This window comes from Nicotiana tabacum, chromosome 1 (assembly GCF_000715075.1).
Source record: "Nicotiana tabacum cultivar K326 chromosome 1, ASM71507v2, whole genome shotgun sequence".
In the NCBI taxonomy this organism is placed as follows: domain Eukaryota; kingdom Viridiplantae; phylum Streptophyta; class Magnoliopsida; order Solanales; family Solanaceae; genus Nicotiana; species Nicotiana tabacum.
The window spans coordinates 163,860,154-163,869,182 of NC_134080.1; positions in this window are offsets into that span (position 1 = coordinate 163,860,154).

Sequence of the window (9,029 nt, forward strand, 5' to 3'; positions counted from 1 at the left end):
AAGCCAAAAGCCAAAAGTTAGAATTCCTAACTTATAGCTTAAAAGCTATTTTGGCTTAAAAATCACTTAAAATAAGCTCATCCAAACGGACTCTAAATTTGTAGGAAAAAAATAGAGCTACCAAGATCACTTCTATGAAATATTATTGAAGCAAACGAATAACCTGATTGTATTATCACTTTTAGCTCACGCCAGAAACTATTTACATCTGGTAGCCAAAAAAGTATTAAATTTTTATAATTTTTGTATATTAACATACAAAATGTATATATTTTTCGGCTATTATTTTTACAGAGGCTCTACAATGTCATTTCACATTGAAAACTGGCACATAAGGGGATATTGTCAAGGTCAAAATTTTAGAAGACATTATCTAAAAATGAGGAATTAAAGTGATAATTTGCGATATCCAATAAAAGGAGAGGAAATGTTTTGCTTCAGAGCAGAAGACTTGCTTCATGAATCAGAGTTGGTTAATACTGTTAGCTTTTGAACACATTCTGTCAGTGAGACTAAAGATGCTCCACTTTAGCATATTAAGGGACTAAATATGCTCAGGGTTATATTTGAGGGACCAAAATAGACCTATCCTCAAAGATAATTGACAATATTGGTCAAAAACACGAAAATTTTATCTAAATTATATTCTTCTGTCCATTAAGGGACTTGTTTGGAAAGTCACTCTATAATTACGCAGTTTTGATATGTTTGTCTGACCAAGTAAAATTACTTGGTCAACATGTAAGTGGGTGTAATTACATTCTCCAATTCGCAAGGGGTTGAGAATTGCTGGTAATTACATGGTGTAATTACAAGACTATTTTTTGAATCTTTTTTTTATTCTTTTCAATTTATTTTTATTTTAACTTTTTAAATTCTTCTTTTTTCAAAAATTGGTATTCTTTTTTGTAATTATTTTATTATTATTATTATTACACTTAGCTATGTTATTATTCTAGTTTTTAAAAAAAATACTATATCTTGTAATCTTAGAAAGAATAAGTTATCCACAAACTCAACATATAATTAATGATGTCATTAAAGTTGAACTTTGTTATTGGACAAGTTTAACTATGTTAAAATGATATATTACTTTTTATATTTAAATAATATTCTCACGTTTCAACCTTTATTTTTTGAGATTTCATGTAGTTGCTCATATTTTTTATTTTTCTTTATTTTCTTCATTTATCATATTGTGCTATTGTACTAGTTTTGAAATTACACCACCTAATATTAGAAACAATAAGTTATTAATAAATTTGGCATATAGAAGTGATGTCATTGGAGTAGAATCTCATTGTTGAATGAGGTTATAGACGTATGTTTTCCTTTTATTTTGAATTATATTTACTTAAATTATGTTGAAACTTATTTCAATTTTACGTAAGAGTATTATGCTAATTTTTTTTGAATTTTAAATTTATGTTATATTTTTTATTCTATTTTATTTGCTTTCTTAATATTAATTTATTAATTCAGATATATGATGTTCATTTTTCAATTAGAATTGATAGATTATTTTTTTATAAAATATTTGAATAATATTATGGCGTTATATTCATAAATATTAATCTTTTATCATGCACTTCATGTTTTTCTTATAAAATATGTGCTTTTAGTTTTTATTATTAATTAAAATAAAATATTATTAATTTTAAAATATATGTCAATTATTTTTATAATATTAGTTACAAATATATTATTAGTAATTAATATATTTTTCAAGAAATAATATTTATCTTAAATGTAAAAATTAGTACTATCATTTATAAAGGTATATAGTTGCTAAATCTTAACTATTTTTTTGATAATTAACTTTAGATTTAAAATTTAATCTAACTGTGTAATTATACTTGTGCAACCAAATAATACACTTGTAATTATATTATGACTTACAAACGGGTTGTCATAATTATAATATTGTGTAATCACTATTAGAAATTTAGTCAAAAACCGACCGTCAAAAAACTGACCGAAGTCGGTCAATTTTTTAACGAAACCGACCAACTTCGTTCGGTTTTTTTTGGTGCAAAAATGCGAAAAACTATTTTAGTGTCCCGCAAAATTTATTTTTTAAGAAACCAACCGAAATCGGTCAGTTTTTCATATAAAATAAATTAGAATTAATGTTCAAAAAATCGACCGAAATAGGTCTGTTATTTTAGTCAATCATTTTTAAAAATCGACCGAGTGTATGGTGATTAATGAACGAGAATATTGACCCGGGTGTACGTTTTAGGAAAACGGATTAAATTTTAAATACTCATTTATATTTGATTGAGTTTTATACAAAAAAAAAGTATTTAAACTAAAAATTGAAAACGATAATTGAAGGTTTGGACATTAAAATGTTATCTTTTGTGAGTACAAACCATTACTTCACTTAATATACTCATTAAACCAGTTTTTAGTTTCAAAATTTTCATTTCAAGTTCAAGTTGAAATAATAGATAAAATTATTAAAGAAATATTGAGTTGAATTTTTATTGAACCAACAAAGACCCCCGTAAAATGACAAATAATCAGGAAGTATTTTATCGTTGGTATGGTAGTTAACGCAGTAATTCCTTTTTCATGGACTTTTTGAGAATTGGGAGTAAAAATGACCAGGGGCAAAAAAGGGATCCTAATTTGTAGGAGAATGAGCAGGAAAAAACAAGAACTTGTTATAAATAAAGTGAATGTATATGGTTGTTCATTTAATCTATCTATATATTTTACTTAATGTACTACTTGGATAGATGTACGTATTAATTTCTAGGACCTATATTTGGTTAACTTTGGATGTATGTTGTACACTATATATAAGGTATTGTTTGCCTATGGAAGAACACACAAGAAGCATACTTGAAATAAGAAGAAAAGCTCTCTCCTCTTCTCTACATATCTTGTCTATTTTCTTGTTTCATGTTGTTAGTTTGCTCGTGATTTTTTAAAACGTTATCAACACGAATTTCTAACTACAAGAGTTGATCTTATTTTCTTTCTGATTAAGTCCGGTGGTATTTTAAGCTAGAGGCTTCAGCATAAGAAATTCAAAGTAAAGCATTATACACGGCCATCGGTCTTATTCACTTCTAATTGGATTGCATGATAGTTTAATATATGCATGTAGTAAATTACATTCGATAATGGTTATGAGTTTTCTAAGGTAGTGTTTGCATTTTTCTATCATGAATGACTGAAATGAGTAATTTATCTCATAGATTTTATACACTAGTTACACCGATTTGTATAGCACTGTAGAAAGTATAGTTGTAACGACCTGGCCGGTCATTTCATGAGTTAAAGTCTCGTTCTCCCCATTTCTGCTTCTTTATGTGTTGTTCAGCTGTATTTCATCATATCGTGTTGGTTGTTCTGTGTTCGGAGTGGTCATGGAGGTGTGAGCATGTGATTTTTGCCCTATATGAATTACTCCTATAAAATCCAAGAAAATAGGTTTTTCCAATTATTTGCCATTTTATATGAGTTTTGTAGGATTTTATTAATTGTTTGTATGTTTGTGCACGTTTATTTTTTATTAAAATTATGAAAAACGCCAAAAATACCATGCATTGCATTTATATTTTGTTTTTATATTTTTAGGAATAATTAGTTAATTATTTGTTTTATTAAAAAATAAAAATCACAAAAATGGCCCATTTTACATTTTTGCCTTTTAATTTTTATATTATTGATTTTTTCTCTCTTAATTTAGGATCAAGTAATTTTATAATTTTTTATAATTAGATAACTAGTTTAATTTTACAATTTGGATTAATTTAGTAATTTAATATAGAATTTTTAATTAAAAGAAAAGAAAAACAAAAGAAAAAGGAAATAATTGGTTAATTGAAAAAAAAAGGTTTAATTTGTTTTGAATTTGGGCCAAATGCCATGCCATATCTGTCCCTAACCCAAGCCCAAAACCCAGGGAACTCGGTCCAGCCCCAGCTCCAAAAAACGACCTCGTTTTACCCCATCTTTCATTTCAGCCGTTGGATTCGTTTGATCCAACGGCTTGGAACTGGTCACTCAATTCCCTTAAAAGTGTCCGAATTAGAGACCCCCCCCCAAATCAATCCTCTCATTTCTGTATCTAACCCTCTCAAACGTGAAACCCTAGCCGCCCCTATTCCATCATCGTCTCCGTCGCCAACGGCCACCGAAAATTCAGAAAGTTGGCTAAGTAGCAGATACTACTAAGTTAGTTCGATATCATCTATATAACTCAAAAGGCGGTCAAGGGACAAGCACTGGCAGATCACCTTGCTGAAAATCCGGTGGGAGGAGAATATGAACCCTTAAAAACGTATTTTACTGATGAAGAAGTATCATTCGTAGGAGAATACATCACCGAAACATATGACGGTTGGAGGATGTTCTTTGACGGAGCCGCAAATTTCGAAGGAGTGGGCATTGGAGCGGTTTTGGTATCAGAAACGGGTCAGCATTATCCGGTATCTGCTAAACTCAGATTTCCTTGCACCAACAACATGGCAGAATATGAAGCCTGCATACTAGGGCTCAACATGGCAGTCGACATGAACGTTCAGGAGTTGCTCGTGATCGGTGATTCAAATTTGCTTGTGCACCAGGTACAAGGAGAGTGGGCCACCAAGAATTCCAAGATATTACCATATCTGCACCATGTGCAAGAATTGAGAAAGAGGTTTACGAAGATAGTATTCCGATATGTGCCTAGAATTCAGAATGAGTTTGCCGACACATTGGCCACTCTGTCTTCTATGATACAACATCCAGATAAGAACTACATTGATCCCATCCGGTAAGGATCCATAATCAGCCGACATATTATGCTCATGTAGAGGAAGAAGCAGACGGAAAGCCTTGGTTCCATGACATCAAAGAATACTTATCAAAAGGAGAATACCCGAAGCATGCAAATCACACTCAGAAACGCACACTCCGGAGATTGTCAAATCACTTCTTCCATAGCGGAGGGAACTTGTATAGAAGAACTCCTGATTTGGGTTTACTAAGATGTGTTGACGCAAAGGAAGCTTCTAAGCTACTTGAGGATGTGCATGCTGGGACCTGTGGTCCACACATGAATGGTTTCATCTTGGCTAAGAAGATACTCAGGGCAGGTTACTTTTGGATGACCATGGAGATGGATTGCATTCAGTATGTCCGCAAATGCTTTCAATGTCAAATGCACTCCAACATGATAAAAGTGCCGCCAAATGATCTCAATGCAACAAGCTCTCCTTGGCCATTTGCCGTTTGGGAATGGATGTTATTGGTCCGATTGAGCCCATTGCTTCAAACGGACACAGGTTTATTCTGGTAGCCATTGATTACTTCACAAAATGGGTAGAAGCTGCATCTTACAAAGCTGTAACCAAGAAAGTCGTCGCATATTTTGTCAAGGATCGTGTTTTCTGCCGATTCAGAGTTCCGAGTCCATTATTACTGACAACGCCGCCAATCTCAACAGTGATCTGATGAAAGCTATGTGTGACACTTTCAAAATCAAGCACAAGAATTCTACAGCCTACAAACCTCAGATGAATGGAGCCGTAGAAGCCGCCAACAAAAACATTAAGAAGATACTAAGGAAAATAATAGAGAATCACAAACAGTGGAATGAGAAGTTACCCTTCGCTTTGTTGGGATACCGCACTACAGCTCGCACATCAACCGGAGCTACTCCCTACATGCTGGTTTATGGTACCGAGGCTGTCATCCCAGCCGAGGTAGAGATCCCTTCTTTAAGAATCATACAAGATGCTGAACTCCGCGATGCATAGTGGATAAAGAGCCGCTATGAACAATTGGCCCTTATCGATGGAAAGAGGATGAACGCAGTATGTCATGGCCAACTTTATCAGAACAGAATATCCAGAGCTTTCAACAAAAGGGTCAAACCAAGACAGTTTGCACCAGGGCAGCTGGTATTGAAGAAAATATTCCCGCATCAAGATGAAGCCAAAGGGAAATTCTCTCCTAACTGGCAGGGTCCATACATGGTTCATAGGGTACTAATAGGAGGATCACTCATACTTGCAGAAATGGATGGAGAAATCTGGCCAAAACCAATCAATTCAGACATAGTCAAGAGATATTATGCCTAGATTACTTTACATTTCTCTTCTGATGTAATTAAACTACGCTTGACCTGATTCTCATTTAAGAGGGGATACGTAGGCAGCCTTATGGGTTTGGTCATATCATAATAAAATTTTCATTTCCCCCAAGATCAGAAACTGGGGCAGAATTTTGAGGAGGACCCTCAAAATTCCGGAGCAAGTCCAGCCAACGCCATCGCATGTCAGACGGTCAGGAATCGGTTAAGAAACTGGGCAGAATTTTGAGAAGGATTCTCAAAATTCCGAAGAAGGTTTAGCAAGATCCATTATCTGCAAACAGTCAAAGATCATCTACCAAACTGGGGCAGAATTTTGAGGAGGACCCTCAAAATTCCAATATGAGAGAGCTGCAATGCCTTTGAGATGTGTTATAGTACTAGTTCATAAAAAATTACTTGATATATCAATACGTTTCCAAAACAACTCTATTTTTATCAATAATTGCATCTGTTCGAAACTCTATTTCTATAAGAGTCAAGTGTCACCCAGGGGAACTCCAAAGGATTTCAGAACGGAGCAAAGCAAATCCAGCCAATAGGAGCACGAACCAACCTTTCCCCACAAAACTTACAATTTTTCTTTGAACGCAGGCACATTTGACATAACGATAGCATTCGCAAAACATGTATACACAAAGATAATTCACTATCAATTAGGCCATCAGACATCGAATACATCTCCAGCTAAGACATACACTACTCTTATTTGCTGCTCGGTCTTTGCATGGGACTAATCCCTGTCCCCCGTATTTCCATGAGGCTAATCCTTGCCTCTATACTTACATGAGGCTAATCCCTGTCTCCCTACTTGCATGAGTCTAATCCTTGACTCCATACTTGCATGAGGCTAATCCCTGCCTCCCTACTTATATGAGGCTAATCCCTACCTCCATACTTGCATGAGTCTAATCCTTGACTCCATACTTGCATGAGGCTAATCCCTGCCTTCCTACTTGCATTAGTCTAATCCTTGACTCCATACTTGCATGGGCTAATCATTGTCTCCCTACTTGCATGAGTCTAATCCTTGACTCCACACTTGCATGAGTCTAATCCGTGACTCCCTATTTGCATGAGGTTAATCCCTGCCTCCCTATTTGCATGAGTCTAATCCCTGACTCCATACTTGCATGAGTCTAATCCCTGACTCCCTATTTGCATGAGTCTAATCTTTGACTCCTAATTTGCATGAGGCTAATCTCTGCCTCCATACTTGCATGAGTCTAATCCCTGACTCTCTACTTGCATGAGGCTAATCCTTGCCCCCCTCCCATTCGCATGGGACTAAGCACTGTCCCTTTTCGTACAAATTTTGCTCTATTTCTAGCATTATCTATTTGCTCTTCTGTCAGGTTATCCTCCATTTCGCGAGACAAAGCCTTGTCTTGTTAACATCGTTACTGCATATCATGGGCTGAAATATCGCCAATCTATCTGAAGGCGTCATAGTCTAAAGGCATCATCTTCATACCCGGAAGACACTATGCCATGGCATGAAGACCTCTCAAATTTGCATATCATTATTCAAAGGTGTCATGGTTCAGAGGCACCATCTTTATAGCCCGAGAACATCATTTCATGGCCTGCGAATCCCTCACTGAACAATTCATGGCCCAAGACGTCATGGTCTGAGGAAGTCATCTTCAACCGTCTGAAGACAACCTTCATGGTCCAAAGGGAATTTGCATCATGTTTAAATTTTCGCAAATACATGTTTATAGCATCTTTTATCCGCAGGTAACTAGTAAGCAACCGCTATCCTAGCAGGAGCGATCTCGCTTCAGTTCCTTCTACTGTCTCGAACCTAAACCGCTCACCATAGCCACTTTTGTGTCCCGTGCCCGTTCTTGCAATGACTTCATCTGTATATTCCGCCAATAAATCTAGAACTACTCATGGCCTAATTCTTGTAATCCTTCCCGGATAAAGAGAGGCAGTCGTTGATACTGAATTTTTCCCTATATATTTTTTATATGCATAAATACTTTCAAAAGAGCATATATATGCATGTACAAGCATGCAAAGATTTTTATAATTTTTTCTATAATTTTAAAGATTTTAAATTGATTTATTTCCTTCCCTTTTACTCATAAAATCCCCAACAATTATCCCTCAAATTATTGTTGTGGTAATTTAGTCATCTAAATCCTATATTTATGCCAAAATACTGTTGAAATATTTTGTGCATTTTTATAATTGCAATTTGTATTTTTAAAGCCAATTTGCATATAATAACAATACTAGCCTTATTAGGGTACAATTACGTTTTATATGTACAAAACGACCTTCTATATTTTTAAAATGTTGAATATATATTTTAAATCATTTTTGTACACAAAATTATTTATCTAGGAATTATCTGTTATTTATTATAAATTATATGGGGATAAATTGGCTATTTAAAATATAGCCAGATTGCATTTCAATTTTAGCCTCAATTTTAACCCAACCCCAGCCCAATTCCTAATCGAATTACCCGACCCAAACCTTAAACCCGCCTACCCAACCCAGAACCAATTAAATCATGGCCGTTGATCTAAAAAGATCAACAGACCGTATTAGCTCTTGCCTTTTTTAACTCTAAACGGCCCCTAACCCTAACTCATTCTCTCAAACCCGCCGCCTCTGTATTCTCCCATCTTCTCTCATCACCCTCAAAGCCTAGCCCTTCAACCGCCGATCTCTCTTCTCCGGTCTTCTCCGCTGATCTCTCATCGACTCTTAAGCCTCCAATGGCTTCTCTCATGTAATGCCTACCTTCTCTAAGGTCTTCAAGGGCCCAAGTCCATGCCGACTTGCATCTAGGGTTCGTCACTTGTCTGTTCTTGGCTACTCCAATGTGATTTTGAGCAAAGTCATGCTATATTTGTTACGATCCTTGGGATTCTAGACAAGTTCTTTCATCTCTATATGGATTTCTTCTGAAACCCTA